The sequence below is a fragment of the Pseudophryne corroboree genome, chromosome 3 (assembly GCF_028390025.1).
Source record: "Pseudophryne corroboree isolate aPseCor3 chromosome 3, aPseCor3.hap2, whole genome shotgun sequence".
Taxonomy (NCBI): Eukaryota; Metazoa; Chordata; class Amphibia; order Anura; family Myobatrachidae; genus Pseudophryne; species Pseudophryne corroboree.
In genome coordinates, this window is record NC_086446.1 from 404,209,883 (window position 1) to 404,237,021 (window position 27,139).

The following is a 27,139-nucleotide window of genomic DNA, read 5'->3' on the forward strand; positions in this document are numbered from 1 at the left end:
ACTGATGCCAGCCTGCGAGGCTGGGGAGCAGTCACACAGGGAAGGAATATCCAGGGCTTATGGTCAAGCCTGGAGACATCACTTCACATAAATATCCTGAAGCTAAGGGACATTTACAATGCTCTAAGCTTAGCAAGACCTCTGCTTCAAGGTCAGCCGGTGTTGATCCAGTCGGACAACATCACGGCAGTCACCCACGTAAACAGACAGGGTGGCACAAGAAGCAGGAGGGCAATGGCAGAAGCTGCAAGGATTCTTCGCTGGGCGGAAAATCATGTGATAGCACTGTCGGCAGTATTCATTCCGGGAGTGGACAACTGGGAAGCAGACTTCCTCAGCACGACCTCCACCCGGGAGAGTGGGGACTTCACCCAGAAGTCTTCCACATGATTAAAAACTCGACAGGTATTGCGCCAGGTCCAGGGACCCTCAGGCAATAAGCTGTAGACGCTCTGGTAACACCGTGGGTGTACCAGTCAGGGTATGTGTTCCCTCCTCTGCCTCTCATACCCAAGGTACTGAGATTGATAAGATGGAGAGGAGTAAGCACTATATTCGTGGTTCCGGATTGGCCAAGAAGGACTTGGTAACCGGAACTTCAAGAGATGCTCACGGAGGATCCGTGGCCTCTACCTCTAAGAAGGGACCTGCTCCAGCAAGGACCCTGTCTGTTCCAAGACTTACCGCGGCTGCGTTTGACGGCATGGCGGTTGAACGCCGGATCCTGAAGGAAAAAAGGCATTCCGGATGAAGTCATCCCTATCCTGATCAAAGCCAGGAAGGATGTAACCGCAAAAACATTATCACCGCAATTGGCGAAAATATGTTGCGTGGTGCGAGGCCAGTAAGGCCCGACGGAGGAAATTCAACTGGGTCGATTCCTACATTTCCTGCAAACAGGAGTGTCTATGGGCCTGAAATTGGGGTCCATTAAGGTTCAAATTTCGGCCCTGTCAATTTTCTTCCAAAAAGAACTAGCTTCAGTCCCTGAAGTTCAGACGTTTGTAAAAGGGGTACTGCATATACAGCCTCCTTTTGTGCCTCCAGTGGCACTTTGGGATCTCAATGTAGTTTTGGGTTCCAAAAGTCACATTGGTTTGAACCACTTAAATCTGTGGAGTTAAAATATCTCACATGGAAAGTGGTCATGCTGTTGCCCTGGCCTGGGCCAGGCGCGTGTCAGAATTGGCGGCTTTATCCTGAAAAAGCCCTTATCTGATTTTCCATTCGGACAGGGCGGAATTGAGGACTCGTCCTCAGTTTCTCCCCAAGGTGGTTTCAGCGTCTCACCTGAACCAACCTATTGGTGGTGCCTGCGGCTACTAGGGACTTGGAGGCCTCCAAGTTGCTAGACGTTGTCAGTGCCCTGAAAATATATGTTTCCAGGACGGCTGGAGTCAGGAAATCTGACTCGCTGTTTATCCTGTGTGCACCCAACAAGCTGGGTGCTCCTGCTTCTAAGCAGACTATTGCTCGTTGGATTTGTAGTACAATTCAGCTTGCACATTCTGTGGCAGGCCTGCCACAGCCAAAAATCTGCAAATGCCAACTCCACAAGGAAGGTGGGCTCATCTTGGGCGGCTGCCCGAGGGGTCTCGGCTTTACAACTTTGCCGAGCAGCTACTTGGTCAGGAGCAAATACGTTTGTAAAATTCTACAAAATTGATATCCTGGCTGAGGAGGACCTGGAGTTCTCTCATTTGGTGCTGCAGAGTCATCCGCACTCTCCCGCCCATTTGGGAGCTTTGGTATAATCCCCATGGTCCTTACGGAGTCCCCAGCATCCACTTAGGACGTTACAGAAAATAAGAATTTACTTACCGATAATTCTATTTCTCATAGTCCGTAGTGGATGCTGGGCGCCCATCCCAAGTGCGGATTGTCTGCAATACTTGTACATAGTTATTGTTACAAAAATCGGGTTATTATTGTTGTGAGCCATCTTTCAGAGGCTCCTCTGTTATCATGCTGTTAACTGGGTTCAGATCACAGGTTATACGGTGTGATTGGTGTGGCTGGTATGAGTCTTACCCGGGATTCAAAATCCTTCCTTATTGTGTACGCTCGTCCGGGCACAGTATCCTGAGGCTTGGAGGAGGGTCATAGGGGGAGGAGCCAGTGCACACCAGATAGTCCTAAAGCTTTCTTTAGATGTGCCCAGTCTCCTGCGGAGCCGCTATTCCCCATGGTCCTTACGGAGTCCCCAGCATCCACTACGGACTATGAGAAATAGAATTATCGGTAAGTAAATTCTTATTTACGTTCTTACCTTCCGGATCCCACCAGCATCCCTTCAAACCAAGCGGAGCAGACGCTTATCTAATCAGCACTAATGTATCCCTGACCACAAAACGGCTAACAGGGGATACTACCTTCCGGACCTTTGCTGATAGATAAAAGTCTGCCTTGTCCTGCTAGGCTGCGGATGAGGAGAACCGGACGAGCCCTCAATTGATAATGTCAAATATTACCTTTAAACATGAAGCTATATACTAATACCGTGGAGCCGTTATGGCTGCTAGACCACGTGCTACGCACTTTGTACGCTATTTGCGTACAGAGTCCCACACGTGGTACGCACTTGGCGTACACACGCTGCGCTGAGTGTACGGATTACACACAGCGGGCGCACACACAGTGGATAACCTTTAGACCTTGCTAATAAACACTGTAAGAATATGCTTATACTCTAAACCTTTAGACAAATACTGTAATGTTGTAATGCTTAAAAACCTTAACAAGGTGTATGCTGTTTGAGCAATTGAGACGCTAAGAAAAGCCCTTTGCAGTAATCAGTGAAAACACAAGACCTGGTTTGGATTTAAAAACCACAGCAGCTCTAACACCGCCGTGGATGGTTTAGAGAAAAAGGTTAACACAATATAAGTTATACACTACACTTCTGTAATGTGTACCTCCACTGATTACGCAACATGCCAGCGGCGGTTGCCTCAGATGGTTCCTCCGTGGGCAGAATGTACTTCACGTTGATCTTTCCATGCAGGGTATATCATACCACTACACAAGTTACAGTTTTCCCATATATGCATTGTGCCCTTGTTTGACTCGCCTCCCCCAGTGTAACCTTTGTAGAGCATCCACCATGGTTGACTCATCTGGTATCCTCGTGGAAGGGATGAAAAATACATGGACCCGACTGTTTTGTTGGCCCCGTTCTCTGAGCGATAGGACACTGCAATAACCCTAATTATTTTGTGTCATCGCTTCTAGGGTAGACAATTCCACCCAGTGTAATCCTACACAGTGCGCCTGAAGATGGCTGCCTTACCTGGTACCTGTGAGGGTAGAATACACAACCCGTGGAATGCCTACACCAATCCTGTATCATGCTTACGCTGTATCATGGGCTTCAGATTGTCTTTTTTAGGTCTGTGTGGCTTGTCTATTCTTTCGATGGTAAATCATACCGAATCTAGCATCGGATGACTGTGCATGAACATTGGTCACCTGAGTCAGGTTACTCAGGATGGCTAGTATTTTCACACAGTCTGGGCCATTGAAGCTGCGGCCAAGAACACAGCCATTAGCCTCCGCATATCCAGAAAGAGAGGCAACGGGTTATTAGAGGGTCTACTTACTAAGCCTTAGATGGAGATAAAGTCACTGGAGATAAAGTACCAGCCAATCAGCTCCTAACTGTCATTTTTCAAACACAGCCTGTGGCATAGCAGTTAGGAGCCGATTGGCTGGTACTTTATCGCCAGCAACTTTATCTCCATCCAAGGCTTAGTAAATAGACCCCTAAGTCACACTACAGCGGGCAGAAAATCTACATCAGAAGATTCAGACCCTTACTCCTAAGGGGTGGTCTTCAGTATGCCGACTGACGGGATCCCGGCGCACAGTATAGCGGCGCCGGGATCCCGACAGCCGGCATACCGACACTTATTCTCCCTCGTGGGGGTCCACTACCCCCCTGGAGGGAGAATAAAATAGCGTGGCCACCGTGCCCATAGCGTGGCGAGCGCAGCGAGCCCACAAGGGGCTCATTTGCGCTCGCCACACTGTCGGTAAGCCGTCGGTCGGGCTCCCGGCGCCGGTATGTTGGTCGCCGGGAGCCCGACCGCCGGCATATCGTAGTGAACCCCTCCTAAGGATATTAACTATTGTAGTTTGGTCCAAACTACATCAACATACATACCTTTGCTTATCTTAAAGTTTCTCCCAGCTCGACACCTCTGCTCTGCACAAGATTTGTGTCTCTTCCACATTATCTGCTCACATTCACACTTACTTTACTTTTTTCAGGCTGCAATGGAGAGCCGTCCCTCACACAAAAATGCTTTCTTCTTGCCTCCAAACATTCCCCGGTAACATTCCTCTTCAGGAAAATTAATCAAATCTCAGAACCACCCAAGTGATCTCTAAACTATTCTAATTACCTCACCTCTACAGTCCACACTTAATTTTAAATATTTCTCACACATCCCACAGTCTCAGGCTAACACGGACAAGATCATACAGTCCACAAAGAACCTCTTCAATCTGGCCAGACAGACAGGCAATATGTATCCCATATCCTTGTGCATCAAATGCTTATTTTCTAATAGATTGTAAGCTTGTGAGTAGAGCCTCTTACCTTTGTGTAGGTCTGTTATTGCCCAGTCTTGTCTTAGAACGGTTATGTTCCCAATGCAACAGCATAAGCTAGTGTGATAGAAGTAAATGTTAGGATTGCTGGTTGGATCTCCTGTTGCCCCTACTGCTCTGCTCGCTCTCTCAAAAGTACAGGGAGACAGTGGGGCTGCTAGGCACATTCTGAGCATGTAGACTGAGTGTGGGAAAAAAGGTATTATCTGCTCCTGTTATAAACCAGTGAGCAGGTGTCTGGAATTATCCAGATGCCAGCAGCTCTGTCAATGCCAGATCAGTAAGCATGTACTGTCAGGCAATGTCACTCATTGTGCCAACTCCATCACATCGGTGGATCCAAACCTGGTAAACAGGGCCTAAATACAGAGACAAGATCCACAACTCTTCTTAATAGTGATCTATAAGCAGGTGTCCCTTGTGATAACAGAGCACCTACCGTGCTGTACCACCACCTGTTTAGTAAGGGCGAGATGAAGATCCATATATTCCCAATCCTAGCGTGGGAATGAATCCGGAACGGTAGTGGAGGTAACTTTAGGTGCAGACATGAATCAAGGAAGTAGTCTGCAGTGAGTGCAAGTCTTATGCAGAATGCAGAATCATCAAAACAATACAAAATGGGAAAAAGGCAATATTCAGCATGCACTCCATGCATTTCAAGCAGTACTACTGATAATGTCAATTATTATCTTTAAACATAAAGCTATACACCATTACCGTGGAGCCGCTATGGCTGCTAGACCACGTGCACGTGCTACGCACTTTGTACGCTATTTGCGTACAGAGTCCTGCACGTGGTACGCACTTGGCGTACACACGCTGCGCTGAGTGTACGGATTACACACAGCGGGCGCACACAGTTGATAACCTTGTTAATAAAACACAGTAAGAATATACTTATACTCTAAACCTTAGTAGTCAGATACTACAATGATGTAACGCTTAAAAACCTTAATGTGTATGCTGTTTGAGCAATTGAGACGCTAAGAAAAGCCCTTTGCAGTAAACAGTGAAAACACAAGACCTGGTTTGGATTTAAAAACCACAGCAGCTCTAACACCGCCGTGGATGGTTTAGAGAAAAAAAAGGTGACACAATACAAATTATACACTACAAACTAACATGGAAATCTAAACAGAATAACAGAGAATAATACATACAATAGCGAACAATCGCAAACAGGAGCGAACAGAATGAGAATATAAATGGCAAACAAAATGGCAACAGAGAATAATACATACGTGGGGATGATTCGCATGCGCGACCTGGATCCAGTCCTCAGCATTCAGAGAGAGTTAGGCTGGCCAGGCAATGGTGGTCTTTATATAGCACAACATACATTCACAATACAATGGTACCTTGTATCTCCTTGTTCATTGGACACAGGGATGTGTCTCTACATTATAGCAAAGGTCATAGGTGGATTTGAACAGGTGGGCTGTGTCTTTCCCCAACTGCTCTGGTGGGAGGTATCCTCAGGATTCCCGCCGCATGTGTAATTTACAGCAAATACAGTTAATGTTCATAAACTACATTTGTACATAACTATACGCAGGAGCGAGCGATCCTTTCCTAACTAGCATCGGAATGTTACCCTTAAAATACCCTACAGCTGGATACTAGACACCACCTTTCAACCTTTGTCTGACCCTTCCTATCATGTAAAGAGGAATCTCTCTGTCCAGGAACAGTTTAAACTAAACATACTCGCTAACATTGTCTAGGGGAATATTAACTACAAAACACACTATATGGGTTAAATATGCTACGATCGAGTCGCACGCTAGACGCTTACAAACTCTACCGTAAATGTGCATACCACGCACGTGATCGCCGGAGCGATCTTTACGCAAATTGCGGATATGTGCACGCACGGCAGAGCGTGTGCACGCGCAGCGGGCATGTGCATGAGGGGTTAGTACAAGGCATCATGATCATGATATTTTTCGACTTTGACACTACCTAAAGACTTACACTTGCTGGAGACCACTGCTTTTAGCATGGATTAGGCAAAGGGTCTTGACCGCACTAATCTAAAAGTTCAGGTGTCTCCACTTACAGGTATATTCAATTGATGTCGGATCCTTTCCGACAGAAAGGATCAGATATCCGAGTATTCAATGAAAAGTCGGATTGGCATTGTTGTGAACAGCCAAATCCAGCCGGATTGACACTGTCGGAATCGGGGCAAAAACCTGTCGGATTTGGCCACATTTCCGACAAAAAAACGTGGAAGCCGCCGATCCACGTGCTTTCAGACAAGTCGGAATTCCCGACTGTCGGAAAATCTGAGCCGGCATTGAATAGGTCAGAACCCCTTCCGACCTAAACAAGTTGGAAACTGCCATCTTTCCGACAATAATTAAATACACCCCTTAGTGTTTCTGGACAAGCATCTTGTAAACACACAAAAAAATAGGATTTTATTTACCTACCGGTAAATCCTTTTCTCGTAGTCCGTAGAGGATGGTGGGGTCCACATTAGTACCATGGGGTATAGACTGGTCCACTAGGAGCCACTGGCACTTTAAGAGTTTGAGAGTGCCCCTCCTACCAGACTCAGTCTACAAACTGTACCCGAGGAGACGGACAACTTCGAGAGAAGTATTTTACACAGATAGTGGCGAGATTCACACCAGCTCACACACACAAGGCAAACAAAGATAACTAGCTTGAAACATCAGCAACGGCTGAACAATATTACTTAACCAAGTAACAAAACAGTACTAAACCAAGAACTAAGCAGTACTGAACAAAGTAACCACTGCAGGAACACGAAGCGCTGGGCAAGCAGGAAGACAGCACTAAACGCTGCTGGGTCAGGTCTGAGAAGCTCCGCCCCCTTTCAGGGTGTTGCTTCCCGCTCTTCTGAAGATTATACTGACCTGAGGCAAAGTGCTGGCAGCGATCCTGCAACGCTGACAGACTTGTTGGTCAGTGTAGGGTGTAGGCGCTGGCTCAGGGCGCCCCACTATGTACCGCTGAGCCCTGGAGCACGGTTAGTACTGCGCTCCCACCCTGTTGCCGCCATCTTCACACTGGCTCCCCACTTTCCAGGGGGGGGGCGGTGACCAACTCACCACCGATCTTCTGGCTCTGTAAGGGGTGGCGGCATGCTGCTGGGGTGAGCGATCCCCTGTGGCGGAACACGTTCGAACCCCTCAGAAGCTCAGTGTCCTGTCAGCGGAGATAGTGGCTCAGACCCCTCAGGGCGCACACTACTCCCCCCCCCCCCCCCCCCCCTCCTTAGTCCCACGAAGCAGGGAAGCTGTTGCCAGCAGCCTCCCTGTAAAATAATAAACTTTTACCAGAGAATCTCTGTAGAGCTCCCCTAGCTGTGACCGGCTCCTCCGGGCACTGAGTCATAGAAGGAGGAGCCAGCCCACACTCGCAAACTCTTAAAGTGCCAGTGGCTCCTAGTGGACTCGTCTATACCCCATGGTACTAATGTGGACCCCAGCATCCTCTAGGACTTGAGAAAAAAATATTTACTGTATATATATTTTTTTAAGCAGGAAATAATTTTTTTTTTTTTTACCTCCTATCAAGTCTTTTGTGGCAGCTTGGGATATAAAGCATATACTGGTTCCTCTGACATCGCTTAACTTTAAACCTTTGGAAGAGTTCTCCCTTAAAAAGGACTTAAACGTAATGTGGTGAAAAGTACAGATTATTTCTAATAAATATTTAAAATGCCAGCGTTAATATATGCTGTGGATGCAAGGCGCATCTTATTACCATATACGATAAAAGAGCGCTGTACGTCGCAAACACTACAACCCTTAAGAGAAAATAAGCACTTGCACAAATTGTATGAGTTCCAACCCTCAGAGATGTACATATTTGATATTAAAAGGATATGTATACAATATATCACATGTACAGTATATATCATTCAGTTATGTTACATTTACACAAGAAGCAGATAGTTACAAGAGAATCCATTACAGTTACAGCCAGCAAGCATACGATACCATTTCCCTCAATGCACACGCCGCTCCATCTCTCCCTCTCAGCACGTAACAGCAACAGAAAAACAGCAAACAGAGCTTCTCGTGTGACTGCAATCACCTATATCCTGTGTATTTTGGGGAGTACATGTCTGGGACTGAGTCTTCTGTTATTGGTCCAGGGGAGGGAGATATCTCATTCATGATGTGTCATTGGTCAGTTCATATGCAAGCAACGTCCAGCCTTGAAGATGCAGGAATGTCTTTTGTTCTCATTTGAATTGTGGCTTCATATTCATACATTCAAATCATAACTTATCGTTGCAATGTGCTACAACCTAATCACAGGTATCAAATTTACACACTCATTCCCCTTGATTATTTTATTTTGACACCAAGCATGACATGTTAATCTTGTTCCATTCCATTAATACATATACATGATGTTATATATTATATTATCATCATTATAATGTCTGGTGCTTGACATGTTTAATTTATGTGTGGTATGAAATGTGTTGAATATATCTTTGAGCCATGTCTGTGTGAGTGCGTATGCTACCATATATCGCTGTGCACGCTGCGCGCATTCGCACGCACAGCGACTCATCAATGTGGAGTTTACATGTGCTGTGTATGTAATATTTTTGACTTCGACAGTCCACCCTTTAGCAGTAAACAATAACTGCCTTAAGTTATTAACAGAAGAAAAATATTTCAAACACAATCTGTGACCTAGACACACGTATGTATTCATCTGGCAAATCAGACATTTGACTATATTTGGGGAAGACAGGGAGGATGGGACATCCTCTATATGCACTCGGCAGTCACAGGACCACTGGTTGGGTGTGTGACAACATTCAACCTATAGAGTATGCTGGGACAGTGCTATGGCCTAGGATGTCTAATTTGAACGAACGTTTCACACATACATGTACCTACATCTTTTGTACACTGATGCTCGGATTCGATAGAGGTTTTGCTGGGTAGAGGGAGAAAACACAAACAAATCGTGAAAGAGACATATAACATTTTCATGGTATATATTACCATCACTCCCTGAACATGGTTTCCATTTCTGGAACGCATGCTAGGTCTGTTTCATCACTGAACAAGGGTTATTATTTCAGGTTGTGTCCTTCCTAGATAACAAACCTTCGGAGTTCAGGAAAAGCCACTCACACTTCTCTTCCACATATTTTAATGAGCTCTTTATCTGCTATGTGTGAATAGCCATTGTCTGATTGTTCCTGATTACCTCCTGAAATTGGTGAGATTTAAACATACCAGGGATTTATCTATGGTACTGGTGGGTCTAGTTATATTATATTCCTTGTCCACCGGTCTTCCCCCCTCCGTGTCATTCAAGTACCTCAGCTAACTCTAAAGAATATAGCACTAATCCTGCATTACTTGGTCTTAGAGGTACCTGTGAGCACATCCAACATTCCATTTGGTTTAAGACCTTACCCACTAATGAGTGGCACTCAAGGGATGTCTGTCAAATGCTGCCTTATTGCTAGACTGACATCTCTGGATGCACTCATCTTCAATTATAGGGTCCCAATAACTACAAAAATACAGTATTCCTCAGACAATAGCCCATCACGTTACCTCCGAACTCCGTAACTACTAGACCTTTGATTTTCTCTGGCTTTAACAAAGTCATAGGTTGATCCTGGGATCCTATAAAGTCATCACTCCTTCCTCCAGAACCAGTTCCACACTCGACTCCTCATGAATACCTCACAAAAATAGAATTTCCTGAAAAAAATAATAATTTATCAATGGGAAAAAAAGAAAGATAGAACAAAACAAATCTTGTCCATAGCAAATCAATTACTGCGACTGGTCTTTCTGTAATCTTTTAGTACGCTCAGGTAGTGTTCAACAGTGCCGCCTCTCAGTATTCACTGAAAAGGCTCTCGGGTGATACTTCTGCGATCTCACTCCATTTAAGAGTTCCTTCCAGACTACAGACTTTCCTGCGATGGGAATCGTGGACCCAAGTCTCTCTCTCGGCTACTTTCACTGGGATCGTGCTGTCAACAAAACTTGGTAAGGTCCTTCCCACCTGTCTATTAGGCAACCTGAGCGTAAGAACAAATCACACAGTCTCTTGGTTCACAATCAAGACAGTTAGCAGTTGGCATACCAGGAATCAACAGTTTCAAGTTCTTTTGTCAAGTTCTCAAATGCAGGCTCATCTCGATAAGGTACTGTACTGTCACCTCATTGGTGTATTTCTGATCATGGTGCGGATCAATCATGACATGAGGTTGTCTTCCAAAAAAACAACATTTTTTTTTTTCAAAGAGGGTGATTCGTTAAGTGGGGATATGGGAGTGGTTCCGATGCTACATAACACTAGTGGCAGTGTCTATGAGCACAATAGTCCAGTTTCAAGCTATCACTTTGCTCCTACTCCTAAGGATACCATATCTACACACAAATTTCTGCACAATATTCTTTGCGGTAAACACAGCAGTATTTGCCTCTACCCAGTTTGAGAAAACATCAGTGCACACCAATACATAATTCAAATTCCTACAGGGTGTTAACTATACGAAGTCGATTTGTATTACCTGAAAAGGTCCGTCTGCAGGAGGGATATGGGATGGCTCTGTTAGTACTACCTTACCAAATGTTCTTCCTCATGCAAGTAAGACAGGTCATTGCTTTCCTGCTTGCCTGAGAAGAGAACCCTGGTACACGCCAGTATGCTCTTACCAATCTGCACATACCTTCCTTACCCCGAGTCAGACCATGTGCCTCCTCAGCTAGGCCTGGGAGATGCATCCTGGGGGCCACTGGCTTACCTTGTCCATCTCTCCTGAGGACTACGGACCATTCCCCTTCCAGACCTCCTTTTCCTGTAGGGAACACAAATTTGCATCTTAATTTAACCGTTGTGTGCTTGCAATGTAGAGTACCATGAGCATCACTCAAAAAAAGAATTAGAGAAAAACATCTCTAGAGGAGAAAATAAGATTTTACTAACCGATAAATCTATTTCTCGTAGTCCGTAGTGGATGCTGGGACTCCGTAAGGACCATGGGGAATAGCGGCTCCGTAGGAGACAGGGCACAAGAATAAAAGCTTTAGGATCAGGTGGTGTGCACTGGCTCCTCCCCCTATGACCCTCCTCCAAGCCTCAGTTAGGATACTGTGCCCGGACGAGCGTACATAATAAGGAAGGATATTGAATCCCGGGTAAGACTCATACCAGCCACACCAATCACACCGTACAACTCGTGATCTGAACCCAGTTAACAGTATGATAAACGAAAGGAGCCTCTGAAAAGATGGCTCACAACAATAATAACCCGAATTTTGTAACAATAACTATATACAAGTATTGCAGACAATCCGCACTTGGGATGGGCGCCCAGCATCCACTACGGACTACGAGAAATAGATTAATCGGTGAGTAAAATCTTATTTTCTCTGACGTCCTAGTGGATGCTGGGACTCCGTAAGGACCATGGGGATTATACCAAAGCTCCCAAACGGGCGGGAGAGTGCGGATGACACTGCAGCACCGAATGAGAGAACTCCAGGTCCTCCTCAGCCAGGGTATCAAATTTGTAGAATTTAGCAAACGTGTTTGCCCCTGACCAAGTAGCTGCTCGGCAAAGTTGTAAAGCCGAGACCCCTCGGGCAGCCGCCCAAGATGAGCCCACTTTCCTTGTGGAATGGGCTTCTACAGATTTTGGCTGTGGCAGGCCTGCCACAGAATGTGCAAGCTGAATTGTACTACAAATCCAACGAGCAATCGTCTGCTTAGAAGCAGGAGCACCCAGCTTGTTGGGTGCATACAGGATAAACAGCAAGTCAGATTTTCTGACTCCAGCCGTCCTGGAAACATATATTTTCAGGGCCCTGACAACGTCAAGCAACTTGGAGTCCTCCAAGTCCCTAGTAGCCGCAGGTACCACAATAGGTTGGTTCATGTGAAATGCAGAAACCACCTTAGGGAGAAATTGAGGACGAGTCCTCAATTCTGCCCTGTCAGAATGAAAAATTAGGTAAGGGCTTTTATATGATAAAGCCGCCAATTCTGACACACGCCTGGCTGAAGCCAGGGCTAACAGCATCGACACCTTCCATGTGAGATATTTTAAGTCCACAGTGGTGAGTGGTTCAAACCAATGTGACTTTAGGAAACTCAACACAACATTGAGATCCCAAGGTGCCACTGGAGGCACAAAAGGAGGCTGTATATGCAGTACCCCTTTTACAAATGTCTGAACTTCAGGCACGGAAGCCAGTTCTTTCTGGAAGAAAATCGACAGGGCCGAAATTTGAACCTTAATGGACCCTAATTTTAGGCCCATAGACAGTCCTGTTTGCAGGAAATGGAGGAAACGACCCAGTTGAAATTCCTCTGTAGGGGCCTTCTTGGCCTCACACCACGCAACATATTTTCGCCAAATGCGGTGATAATGTTTTGCGGTTACATCCTTCCTGGCTTTGATCAGGGTAGGGATGACTTCATCTGGAATGCCTTTTTCCTTCAGGATCCGGCGTTCAACCGCCATGCCGTCAAACGCAGCCGCGGTAAGTCTTGGAACAGACAAGGCCCCTGCTGGAGCAGGTCCTTTCTTAGAGGTAGAGGCCACGGGTCTTCCGTGAGCATCTCTTGAAGTACCGGGTACCAAGTCCTTCTTGGCCAATCCGGAACCACGAGTATAGTTCTTACTCCTCTCCTTCTTATGATTCTCAGTACTTTTGGTATGAGAGGCAGAGGAGGGAACACATACACTGACTGGTACACCCACGGTGTTACCAGAGCGTCCACCGCTATTGCCTGAGGGTCCCTTGACCTGGCGCAATACCTGTCTAGTTTTTTGTTTAGACGGGACGCCAACATGAACACTGGTGACAGTGCTATCACATGATTTTCCGCCCAGCGAAGAATCCTTGCAGCTTCTGCCATTGCCCTCCTGCTTCTCGTGTCGCCCTGTCTGTTTACGTGGGCGACTGACGTGATGTTGTCCGATTGGATCAATACCGCCTGACCCTGAAGCAGGGGTTTCGCTTGACTTAGGGCATTGTAAATGGCCCTTAGTTCCAGAATGTTTATATGAAGAGATGTTTCCATGCTTGACCACAAGCCCTGGAAATTTCTTCCCTGTGTGACTGCTCCCCAGCCTCTCAGGCTGGCATCCGTGGTCACCAGGATCCATTCCTGAATGCCAAATCTGCGGCCCTCTAGTAGATGAGCACTCTGCAGCCACCACAGAAGAGACACCCTTGTCCTTGGCGACAGGGTTATCCGCTGATGCGATCCGGACCATTTGTCCAGTAGATCCCACTGAAACGTTCTTGCATGGAATCTTCCGAATGGAATCGCTTCGTAAGAAGCCACCATTTTTCCCAGGACCCTCGTGCACTGATGCACTGACACCTGGCCTGGTTTTAGGAGGTTCCTGACTAGCTCAGATAACTCCCTGGCCTTCTCCTCCGGGAGAAACACCTTCTTCTGGACTGTTTCCAGAATCATTCCTAGGAACAGTAGACGTGTCGTTGGAATCAGCTGCGATTTTGGAATATTTAGGATCCACCCGTGCTGACGTAACACTACCTGAGATATTGCTACTCCGACTTCTAACTGTTCCCTGGACCTTGCCCTTATCAGGAGATCGTCCAAGTAAGAGATAATTAAGATGCCTTTTCTTCGAAGAAGAATCATCATTTCGGCCATTACCTTGGTAAAGACCCGAGGTGCCGTGGACAACCCAAACGGCAGCGTCTGAAACTGATAATGACAGTTTTGTACTACAAACCTGAGGTACCCTTGGTGAGCAGGGTAGATTGGGACGTGGAGATAAGCATCTTTGATGTCCAGAGACACCATATAGTCCCCTTCTTCCAGGTTCGCTATCACTGCTCTGAGTGACTCCATCTTGAATTTGAACCTTTTTATGTAAGTGTTCAAGGATTTCAGATTTAAAATTGGTCTCACCGAGCCGTCCGGCTTCGGTACCACAAACAGCGTGGAATAATACCCCTTTCCTTGTTGTAGGAGGGGTACCTTGATTATCACCTGCTGGGAATACAGCTTGTGAATGGCTTCCAAAACGGCCTCCCTGTCGGAGGGAGACTTTGGTAGAGCAGACTTCAGGAACCGGCGAGGGGGAAACGCCTCGAATTCCAGTTTGTACCCCTGCGATACTACCTGTAGAATCCAGGGGTCCACTTGCGAGTGAGCCCACTGCGCGTTGAAATTCTTGAGACGGGCCCCCACCGTCTCTGAGTCTGCTTGTAAAGCCCCAGCGTCATGCTGAAGACTTGGCAGAAGCAGGGGAGGGCTTCTGCTCCTGGGAAGCGGCTGCATGGTGCAGTCTTTTTCCTCTTCCTCTGCCCCGGGGCAGAAATGAGTGGCCTTTTGCTCGCTTGTACTTATGGGAACGAAAGGACTGAGTTTGAAAAGACGGTGTCTTTTTCTGCTGATGTGAGGTGACCTGGGGTAAAAAGGTGGACTTTCCAGCCGTTGCCGTGGCCACCAGGTCCGATAGACCAGCCCCAAACTCCTCCCCTTTATACGGCAATACTTCCATATGTCGTTTGGAATCCGCATCCCCTGACCACTGTCGCGTCCATAATGCTCTTCTGGCAGAAATGGACATAGCACTTACTCTTGATGCCAGGGTGCAAATATCCCTCTGTGCATCACGCATATATAGTAATGCATCCTTCAAATGCTCTATAGTTAACAATATATTGTCCCTGTCCAGGGTATCAATATTTTCAGTCAGGGAATCCGACCACGCGACTCCAGCACTGCACATCCAGGCTGAAGCGATAGCTGGTCGCAGTATAACACCAGTATGTGTGTATATACTTTTTAGGATATTTTCCAGCCTTCTATCAGCTGGTTCTTTGAGGGTGGCCGTATCAGGAGACGGTAACGCTACTTGTTTAGATAAACGTGTGAGCGCTTTATCTACCCTAGGGGGTGTTTCCCAACGCGCCCTAACCTCTGGCGGGAAAGGGTATAGTGCCAATAATTTATTAGAAATTAGCAGTTTTTTGTCGGGGGAAACCCACGCTTTATCACACACCTCATTTAATTCATCTGACTCAGGAAAAACTATTGGTAGTTTTTTCACACCCCACATAATACCCTTCTTTGTGGTACTTGTAGTGTCAGAAATGTTCAATGCCTCCTTCATTGCCGTGATCATGTAACGTGTGGCCCTACTGGACATTACGTTTGTCTCCTCACCGTCGACACTAGACTCAGTATCTGTGTCTGGGTCTGTGTCGACCCACTGAGGTAACGGGCGTTTTAGGGCCCCTGACGGTGTCTGAGACGCCTGGACAGGCACTAATTGATTTGCCGGCTGTCTCATGTCGTCAACAGTTTTTTGCAAAGTGCTGACATTGTCACGTAATTCTTTAAATACGATCATCCAGTCAGGTGTCGACTCCCTAGGGGGTGACATCACTAACCCAGGCAATTGCTCCGCCTCCACATCATTTTCCTCCTCATACATGTCGACACACACGTACCGACACACAGCACACACACCGGGAATGCTCTGATAGAGGACAGGACCCCACCAGCCCTTTGGAGAGACAGAGGGAGAGTTTGCCAGCACACACCAAGCGCTATATATATATATATATATATATACAGGGATAACCTTATATAAGTGTTACTCCCTTTTATAGCTGCTGTTTTTATTATTAGCTGCCAATAGTGCCCCCCCTTCTCTTTTTTACCCTGATTCTGTAGCAGGTCTGCAGGGGAGAGTCAGGGAGCCGTCCTTCCAGCGAAGCTGTGAGGGAAAATGGCGCTTGTGTGCTGAGGAGATAGGCTCCGCCCCTTCACGACGTCCTTATCTCCCGCTCTTTTCTGGAAAAATGGCAGGGGTTAAATACATCCATATAGCCCAGGAGCTATATGTGATGTATTTCTTTTTGCCAACCTAAGGTATATCTGTTATATTGCGTCTCAGGGCGCTCCCCCCCCAGCGCCCTGCACCCTCAGTGACCGGAGTGTGAAGTGTGCTGAGAGCAATGGCGCACAGCTGCAGTGCTGTGCGCTACCTTAGTTGAAGACAGGACCGTCTTCTGCCGCCGATTTCACCGGACCTCTTCGCTCTTCTGGCTCTGTAAGGGGGCCGGCGGCGCGGCTCCGGGACCCATCCAGGCTGAACCTGTGATCGTCCCTCTGGAGCTAATGTCCAGTAGCCTAAGAAACCCAATCCACTCTGCACGCGGGTGAGTTCGTTTCTTCTCCCCTTAGTCCCACGATGCAGTGAGCCTGTTGCCAGCAGGACTCACTGAAAATAAAAAACCTAAAATAAACTTTTATTCTAAGCAACTCAGGAGAGCCACCTAGCCTGCACCCTTCTCGTTCGGGCACAAAAATCTAACTGAGGCTTGGAGGAGGGTCATAGGGGGAGGAGCCAGTGCACACCACCTGATCCTAAAGCTTTTATTCTTGTGCCCTGTCTCCTGCGGAGCCGCTATTCCCCATGGTCCTTACGGAGTCCCAGCATCCACTAGGACGTCGGAGAAAAAGGAAATGAAAAATATCAGGTCTGCGTTCACCAACGGGCTGTCACTTATGTCTGGTCTCGTAGTAAAGGTCTGATTCAGATATTCCATACCATCATGCACATCAGTGTCTATACAAAATTTCCCTTCACCAGTATTCTCATCCTCCACCCTTTGTGCATGACAAGGCACACTGCAGTAATATACTGGTGCCATCGTGCTGATGAGATATACCGGGTTCGGGCAGAACTTTGAAGGACCAATACGGCATGTGGTGTGTGAACTTTCAAATCATGTACCAGTACTACATCCCAGGTATTTGACCCCTGTCCTACACAACTGTAGTTTATCCCTTGAGACCTGGTGTCCTGTTTGGAAGAGATGAAACAGAAACGGCTTCGTATCTGCCAGGGACGACTCAAATGAACCAGCGCACAACAGCAAGTCATCAACATATTGTATCAGCACCGACCCATTATCAGGCTGAAAGGACTGTAAACAATCATGTAGGGCTTGGGAGAAAATACTCAGGCTGTCACTGAAACCTTGGGAGAATAAGGTCCATGTATTGTACCCCCCCTTTGTGAATGCAAAGATGAAGAGGAAACTGTGAAAAAAACAGAATAGAGGTTGGTGACAGATAAGTTTGTAGAGGTGGAGAGGATTTTATTAAAATGACAACTGGATTAGGCACTACGGGGAATTGATTAATTACTTGGTCTACCCCCCCCCCCCCCACCTTAAAGCTTGTGCTTGCTGTGTCACTACTGGGACTACCTCAGCCATCAATCCAGTGTCCTGTCCATCCTAAATTCATAGGGAACCCGGTATCTGTGAGATAATTTCCTCTACCTGTGATGGACATGAATCTAGAACAGTGGAATGCAACATTAGACTTTGAGGAGTATCTAACATACCCTGTACTTCCTGAGCAGGAGAACAGGAATACAATAAATGTATTTCACATTTAACAAAATCTCTGTTGATTAAGTTAGTCAGGGGCCACTGCTACTAGGAAAAAAAAAAGAAAAGGGTTTAGCATCATAAAGGCCCAATCGTAACTTCAGCAGGTTGTGACAAAGGGTAATGTTGCACTTCTCTCGTTCCTCCCATTTGCCGAATTAGTGTTTACCAGCGATCTTATCCTGACAGAATTTTCTAGTACAGGTTGAGTATCCCATATCCATATATTCCGAAATACGGAATATTCCGAAATACAGACTTTTTTTGAGTGAGATAGTGAAATCTTTGTTTTTTGATGGCTCAGTGTACACAAACTTTGTTTAATACACAAAGTTATTAATAATATTGTATTAAATGACCTTCAGGCTGTGTATACAAGGTGTATATGAAACATAATTAAATTGTGTGAATGTAGACACACTTTGTTTAATGCACAAAGTTATAAAAAATATTGGCAAAAATTACCTTCAGGCTGTGTGTATAAGGTGTATATGAAACATAAATGCATTCTGTGCTTAGATTTAGGTCCCATCACCATGATATCTCATTATGGTATCTAATTATTCCAAAATACGGAAAAATCCGTTATCCAAAATACCTCTGGTCCCAAGTGTTTTGGATAAGGGATACTCAACCTGTACTGCAAAAAAAACAAGCTTCGTGGTCATGCGAAGTATTCATTCAATCCTTCCCATCCCGTATTAAGGGTCTGTACATGGTCCAACAAACATTTCCGAGCTTATTTAGACTAGGGCATTACTAGAAATGAATACTTCTTATGTGGTAATTAAAATACCTGGGGCTTACCCTATCTCTGTCCTCTTTCCTACTGGGAAATACTAATGTGCGGACAGGATATTCTCCATTTATGACGTTACTTTCTTGATTTTTATTTTTTGTGGGTTTTACTATATATGTATTTGAATGTCTCCATACTTACCAGTTCCACTGGTCTCAGCCACTTTCCCTGCAGGCTACTGCTCCTCTTTTACCGGTTGGATACATGAGAAATGGCTGAAACCAGTCAGGTCGCCTTCTCCTCCTAAATAAAACTTTGACATTCATTAGTACATATATAGGTTACATTCATATTTTTATTATTTTTTATGCTGGCTGTAACTGCTTCCACATCCACATATGGCGGTGTACTTGCTTTCTCTTTTTACTTATTTATTGATGCTACAAGTTCAAACAGTTATTATATTTCCATTCTTGTCTTATATGACTTTGGTTAGACATACTACCTGCAATACCTCAGGATCAAAACCACTAACTCTAGGAAATGATGCCCTATTATCAACTGTCATTCGCACCCATTCATCACAAAAAGCCTTTTCGTGTGAACCATACTTTCCACACATTATCACCTCCGCAAGTTTTACACACAGTACGTGCCTCATTACAGAGCGGACCCTCTTGGCCTCAGCTGTCCAGCCTGAACCCTGGCTGACGAACGTTTCTCGCTTGTGCACTTGGCTCCCATCGCAGACTTTTAACACGATCCCCAAATGAACAATACGAGCAAACGGTGAAAGTCCTCTGAGTTCTCTCACCAACTCCTTCTCCGCTAGCAGTACCACGACTCACTCCAATAGTGATTCCCCACGTACCCAGTGAAGATCCCTACCAGGCCCCTCTTCACTGTAAGTATTAACAGCAATAAATCAATACGCCACCTTTCAGTGGAGGTTAAAAATCCACCTGATCTTTGGGGTTTCTTTCCACAGGAATTCCGCCTGGGAAACGTCACCAAGCCTTCCTATGGACTTCCACCCGGAATATATCTTGAGAGAGAGTCAGCGAAAAATTCCTTCTACTTTACACAAATCACGTCTGCGTATGTTCCACACAGCGAATAAAGAATGCAAATGGTATCACGTTGCGCCGCGTATCACACACACAGACGTGCGTTCCAATCGCACGCCCTATAGATACTTGTTATCTATATGCCCTACGATCACAGGAATCAAATTCACAAGCTGCGCTCCACACCCGAAGCGTAACACTAAAACCTTCACCTGCATGTTATCACACAGTACGTGCCTCAATCTATCACGCTCCTCTACACATTTTAGTATGTGCCTACTAGTCAAAACGTAAGGTTGCGACCCTGTCACGCCGCCGAGCCTCTGCTAACTCAGGGTTTCCCACGGGCTCCCAGTTTCTTCGGGGTTCAATACATCCACACCTACTTTCAACTCACGCTAATACACAAGGTTTTCTGTACAGAAAAATATCACTCCCTTTGATTGATAGCTTGTCCCAGAGGTAGTACACTTTAAACAAAATATTATAGTAATCTGCTTTTTAAAATCGGATAGTTACTTGCTATTGTATAACTACAAATCTTTTATCCCACAGTTTAAATGTATTCCTATTGTGTGGTAAAACTTGCGCTCGCTACTTCACGCAACCTTGCGTTAGCGTGCAACTGTGCGCATTCTCGTATGCTTACCTCACATACTTTTCCTACCGTACCATGTGTACACCGTGCGTTCGCAACTGAATATTTCACACTTATCACGATCAATGTAAGCAAAATTCTACTGCTCACTACACAATATACCTTTGTTCCTCACACCCGCTGGAAGTCGCCCACACGGGTAATCCTCCTTTGAGTGCTACCTAAAATTTTTAGGCCGGAACAAAGTCCTGTATGTGTTTTACAATTTACCCACTTAAACAAAATACACAAAATGTATAACAAATAAACGTATCCGATTCTATGCAGATCGATAATGACTATTGACTAAAATCTAAATGCTATGATTCAGAATGGATACCTATCTTACAGAACATACACACATACATACACACACATACATTATATATATATATATGTATGTATGTATATACACATACATACTCATACACACACATTTACTCCACTTCTATGAAACCCCTCACCCTTTCAGTGCCTCTAATTTGCATATCAGATTGTTCACATTGTTGTTGTTAAGGAGGGTGGTTGAACAGGTTAATAAACATTTCAATCCATATCCTACCCTGGTAGAGCGTTAACAAATCCTGGGAAAGAAGAAAAAAATACTTTTCTTTATATCTGTGTTTAATTCTTACATCAAGTATTCATCTATTAACTCTCACTAGGCCCAATTAAAACTATTTGCAATGGACTATGGCATGGGTTTGTTAAATTCATTGGTAGCTTTTAAATGGTGTTGGATTTGTACATATATTTTGTTTATATTTTGTGACAAAGGAAACTGATTACTTAAAAACACACTGAAAGTCAGCTGTTAGCTAGGTGGATATTGTGACCTTCCTAAAATGGCCACTGCTCCTCCCCCTTTTTCCCAAGCTATGGGCAAAATGGAGGACAGACCATGCGGCTAGCTCGTTTGTCACAAATAAAATCACAATTTCTACAAGCACCAGAAGTTTGTTACTTTAGGCCTACGTTAGCAGTATGCGAATTGGACGCAGCATGCTAACACAGCTATATCATACCTATGCACCAACTTTTAAATGCTCTTTAAATTTACTTAACAGATAAACAATCCAATCTGAATCAAACACAATATGACTTATTTGAACTTTGTTTTGCAACAATAAAAATATGCTGTAGCATTTCCAATATTGTGAGAAATATATTGTCCCTTGAATTTCATATCAGCGCCTTACCGATAACACAAAAAAACAAACGGCATGTGGTTCAGCAGCATCAAGATGCGTCCATCGTTAGCTGGTAGACCACAGCGGTGTCTGTATAGTGCATCAATAAGTACGTGATATCCCTGACGTAGCCCCCAACTGAGAAGTTCAGATTATTTCTACTACATATTTAAAATGCCATCGTTAATATATGCTGTGGTCGCAAGGCGCATCTTATTACCATATACGATAAAAGTGCGCTGTACGTCTCAAACACTACATCCCTTAAGAGAAAACAAGCACTCACACAAATTGTATGAGTTCCAACGCTCAGAGATGTATATATTTGATATTAAAAGGATATGTATACAATATATCACATGAACAGTATGGGGTATATGCAATTGCGGTCGAATTGCCGCAAAAGTCGAAAAACGGGGCATTTTCGACAAAAAAAACAAAACATGTCGAATTGGATTCGACAATGCAATACAATACTTTGACAAAAAAATGGACGTTTCAGATTCGACTTTTTGCAATTCGACATTTTTAAAATTCGACATGTCTGCAGTGGTAAAAATGCGGCTTTTCGACAAAAGTATATTCAACTGAAGAATGTCGATTCGACAACCGTGCTTTTCGACAGTAATTTCGTCAATTTCATTCCGCCTCACTTTGCTGGCGGAATCTAATAATTAAAAAAAAAAAAAAAACATGTTTTTTTTTTTTATTGCTAATAGCATATCTATTTATATTAGAAGGTATTATGTACTTGGTTTGTCTACTAGGAGACACAAGTATTATTTATATATTTTTTAAAAGATTATTATTATTTTTTTTAACTGACTAATAGAGAGCATGGTTTTCAGTGGGAAGGGGTGGGAATGGGTTAAAATCCTGAAAAAAAAATGCGTGGGGTCCCCCCTCCTAAGCATAACCAGCCTTGGGCTCTTTGAGCCGGTCCTGGTTGTAAAAATATGGGGGAAAAATTGACAGGGGATCCCCCGTATTTTTAGAACCAGCACCGGGCTCTGTGTACGGTCCTGGTGCAAAAAATACGGGGGACAAAGTACGTAGGGGTCCCCCGTATTATTAACACCAGCATGGGCTCCACTAGCTGGAGAGAGAATGCCACAGCCGGGGGACACTTTTATATCGGTCCCTGCGGCCGTGGCATTAAATCCCCAACTAGTCACCCCTGGCCGGGGTAACCTGGAGTGGGGACCCCTTAAATCAAGGGGTCCCCCCCCTCCAGCCACCCAAGGGCCAGGGGTGAAGCCCGAGGCTGTCCCCCCCCCCCATCCATGGGCTGCAGATGGGGGGCTGATAAGCCTTGTGACAAATAATAGGATTTTAAACCTAGCGGTAAATCTTTTTCTCCTAGTCCGTAGAGGATGCTGGGGACTCCGTAAGGACCATGGGGTATAGACGGGCTCCGCAGGAGACATGGGCACCTAAAAGAACTTTCTAGTATGGTGTGCACTGGCTACTCCCTCTATGCCCCTCCTCCAGACCTCAGTTAGAGAACTGTGCCCAGAGGAGATGGACAATAGGAGGAAAGGATTTTGTTAATCTAAGGGCAAGATTCATACCAGCCCACACCAATCATACCATATAACCTGGAATACACCTAACCAGTTAACAGTATGAACAAACAACGGTATCGGTCCAAGACCGATTCTAACTGTAACATAACCCTTATGTAAGCAATAACTATATACAAGTCTTGTAGATTTTCCGCACTGGGACGGGCGCTCAGCATCCTCTACGGACTAGGAGAAAAAGATTTACCGGTAGGTTTAAAATCTTATTTTCTCTTACGTCCTAGAGGATGCTGGGGACTCCGTAAGGACCATGGGGTTTATACCAAAGCTCCCAATCGGGCTGGAGAGTGCGGATGACTCTGCAGTACCGACTGAGCAAATGCTAGGTCCTCATCAGCCAGGGTATCAAACTTGTAGAATTTAGCAAAGGTGTTTGACCCCGACCAAGTTGCTGCTCGGCAAAGCTGTAATGCCGAAACACTCCGGGCAGCCGCCCAAGAAGAGCCCACCTTCCTAGTGGAATGGGCCTTTACTGAATGCGGTAACGGCAATCCAGCCGTAACATAAGCCTGCTGAATCGTGTTACAGATCCAGCGAGCAATAGTCTGCTTCGAAGCGGGCGCGCCAATCTTGTTGGCAGCATACAGGACAAACAATGCATCTGTTTTCCTAATTCTAGCCGTCCTGGCTACATACATTTTTAAGGCCCTGACTACATCCAGGGACATGGAATCCTCCAAGTCCCTCGTAGCCACAGGCACCACTATAGGTTGGTTCATATGAAATGAAGACACCACCTTGGGTAAAAATTGAGGACGAGTCCTCAATTCCGCTCTATCCACATGAAAAATCAAGTAAGGGCTCTTGTAAGACAAGGCCGCCAATTCTGACACACGCCTCGCAGATGCCAAGGCTAACAACATGACCACCTTCCAGGTGAGAAATTTTAACTCCACCGTTTTAAGGGGTTCAAACCAGTGTGATTTAAGGAACTGCAACACCACGGTCAGGTCCCATGGTGCCACTGGGGGCACAAAAGGAGGCTGGATGTGCAGTACTCCTTTTACAAAAGTCTAGACTTCTGGAAGAAAAGCCAATTCCTTCTGAAAGAATATTGACAAAGCCGAAATCTGTACTTTAACAGAGCCTAACTTTAGGCCCATATCCACTCCTGTCTGTAGGAAGTGGAGAAAACGACCCAGATGGAAATCTTCCGTAGGAGCATTCTTGGTTTCACACCAAGAGACATTTCCGCCAGATACGGTGATAATGTTTTGACGTCACCTCCTTCCTAGCCTTTATTAGAGTAGGTATGACCTCCTCCGGAATACCCTTCTCCGCTAGGATCCGGTGTTCAACCGCCATGCCGTCAAACGTAACCGTGGTAAGTCTTGGAACAGACAGGGCCCCTGCTGTAACAGGTCCTCTCTTAGAGGAAGAGGCCAAGGATCTTCTGTGAGTATCTCCTGAAGATCTGAGTACCAGGCCCTTCGAGGCCAGTCTGGAACAATGAGTATTGTCTGTACTCTTTTTCGTCTTATGATCCTCAACACTTTTGTGATGAGAGGAAGCGGAGGAAACACATAGACCGACTGGAACACCCATGGCGTTACCAGAGCGTCTACTGCTATTGCCTGACGGTCCCAGGACCTGGCACAATACCTCCAAAGCTTCTTCTTGAGGCGTGACGCCATCATGTCTATTTGAGGAACTCCCCAGAGACCCGTTATCTCTGCAAAGACTTCTTTTTTTCTTTAAACATACTTTTTTATTGAAGCAATATATGCATTACATACAGAAACATGCACGGCAGTTCAAACCTTTGTTGGAAGGGTAAATATTAGAATGAAACAGAGGAGAATACAGTTGAGTCTGTAATCAAGAGACATATCTATTATAGTAAAACAATCATTTCACATTTGCATGAAACATGTCTCTTGAGATTTCAGGGTCCGTTGGTCTAGAATCTGGTCCATTCGACTGACCCAGATATATGAAGAAGAAAAAAAAACGTATCCATACACTATTCCCCCCTTAATCGGTCTTCAGAGTCCAGAATGACAATCAGTTCTGAAGTACAATCGGTGGGTCTCCCGCCACCGCTCTAGTTCCATACCATTCTGTATTAGACAATGAGTCATGGAGCTGCCTCCTAATCGTTGTCGACAAGGTCGCTATATAGCTCTCCAAACTTCAAATTTTTTTTGTACCTTAGTGTCTTTTTCCAGTAAAATTCCTATCCACTCCATCCTAAAAAGGTAAAATAATTTGGCCTTAAATAACGATAATGTAGGTGGATCCTTAGCGATCCATACTTGCAGAATAGCCTTCCTGGCCGCTATACTAACTGCCAGCAGCAGCTTTTTACTACCCTGAGAGAGGCGCTGTTCCGGCAAAAAAATGCCGAAAAGTGCCCATTCTGGAGACAATCTACAATAATTCACCAGATCAGCCGTCAAGTAGTTCCTTACATGTATCCAAAACGGTCTAATTATAGGGCAGGTCCACAGACAATGAAAGAGATCCGCCTGGAGAGCGCCACATTTCAAACATGCATGCGTGTCAGAAAATCCTATCAGGTACCGTCTATGAGGCGATAAATCCTGTGTAGAATATTAAGAGACATTTCTTTATACCTAGAAGAGGGAAATAATTTACAGGCCTTAGCATGTGCTGCCAGTAAGTCAGTAGTCTCAATGTCTGGGAGACAATCCTTCCAAGACACAATACCGCCCAAACCCATCGAGTAATCCAGACGGTCCGAAAGTAGCTATATGCAGTCGAAATTCCCTTACGGACCCTGGGGGTTTGTTTCAGCATTTTATCTATCGGATTGTCCCAATCCCCACGTGAGAAGCACCAGATAGTGGATGAAACAATGTTGAGCTAAAAGAAAGTCAACAGGATAGGCCCGCAAGGTTGGGTATCTCGTGGTGGCCTCCTGGAATGTGAGCGGCCTCGAGCCCTGCATATCTACCAAATCACCGATCTTGGAAACACCCCCCAACCGCCAGAAATTGAACGGATACTGTGCTCGACCCTCCTGGAAGTCAGGATTAGCTATAAACGGCAGGTGCAATGATTTGTGGGCATTTAGGTCAAGGTTAAGTCGCATAGTCGTCCACAATTTCTTAACGTTCCACAATAGTGGGTTTTTCCTCAGCTCCTCGGACACCCCCTGTGCACGCAGATGCAGAAAGGTGACCAGATCTCCCCCTCGTAAAAATTCCCTATCTAAGTCTGTGTTCGTTGTCATTGTGCAACCAGTCATGTAAGTATCGTAGTTGAGCTGCATGGGAGTACCAAAGAACATTGGGGAAATTAATTCCCCCGTTCCCTGTAGTTTGCTGGAGCTTGATCAACGCAAATAAATCTTCTAAAAAGAAAATTAAGACGTTGAACATCTTTTGGTAGAAGTACATGTGGCATGGCTTGAATAAAGTACATCAGACGGGGGAATGATATCATCTTAATAAAGCTAGCTCTCCCCATATATGATAAAGGCAGTGATTTCCAGGTCTCAAGTTCTGCTTCAATTGTTTGGATGGCCGAGGTAAAATTTAGAGTATATAATCGCTCCGGCTTTCTCGATATTCGAATCCCCAGATAAGTTAACTGATCTGAACTCCACTGTAATGGTAAGTTCCTCATCCCGTGTCTCAAAAATGAACCATTCCCCAATCTGAGAGCCACCGACTTTGACCAGTTAACGTTAAAACCCGAAACCTGTCCATAAGCCTGCAGTAAATTAAATATATGAGTCAAGGAAGCCTCCGGGTCTGAGATGTAAAGCAGTAGATCGGCAAATGCGGTAAGTTTTAGTTCCCTGCGACCAATTTGAATTCCATGAAATTGAGTGTCAGTTAATAGTAAACGATGGAGGGGGTCTATGGCCAAATTGAACAGCAGGGGAGACAATGGGCACCCCTGCCGCGTGCCACG